Source organism: Juglans regia, unplaced genomic scaffold (genome assembly GCF_001411555.2).
Source record: "Juglans regia cultivar Chandler unplaced genomic scaffold, Walnut 2.0 Scaffold_17358, whole genome shotgun sequence".
Lineage (NCBI taxonomy): Eukaryota > Viridiplantae > Streptophyta > Magnoliopsida > Fagales > Juglandaceae > Juglans > Juglans regia.
The window spans coordinates 1-204 of NW_023348067.1; the positions used below are offsets into that span (position 1 = coordinate 1).

The window sequence follows — 204 nt, forward strand, 5'->3', positions numbered from 1 at the left end:
GAGTGGTCCTTCTTGTCAATTTATCTCGCAAGGCGGAGAAAACAAAAACGAGGGGTGCAACACGAGGACTTCCCAGGAGGTCACCCATCCTAGTACTACTCTCGCCCAAGCACGCTTAACTGCGGAGTTCTGATCGGATCCGGTGCATTAGTGCTGGTATGATCGCACCCATCAAACTAATTACTTAAAATTCATATAATCCTT

General features: G+C 47.1%; 1 non-coding gene across 1 annotated transcript; it reads right to left on the minus strand.

Annotated features, from left to right (window-relative positions):
- Positions 1 to 51: 51 nt before the first annotated feature.
- Positions 52 to 170, minus strand: LOC118345216. Its single transcript, XR_004798816.1, has one exon. It is a non-coding gene; the product is annotated as a 5S ribosomal RNA (ribosomal RNA).
- Between the last annotated feature and the right edge of the window lie 34 nt (positions 171 to 204).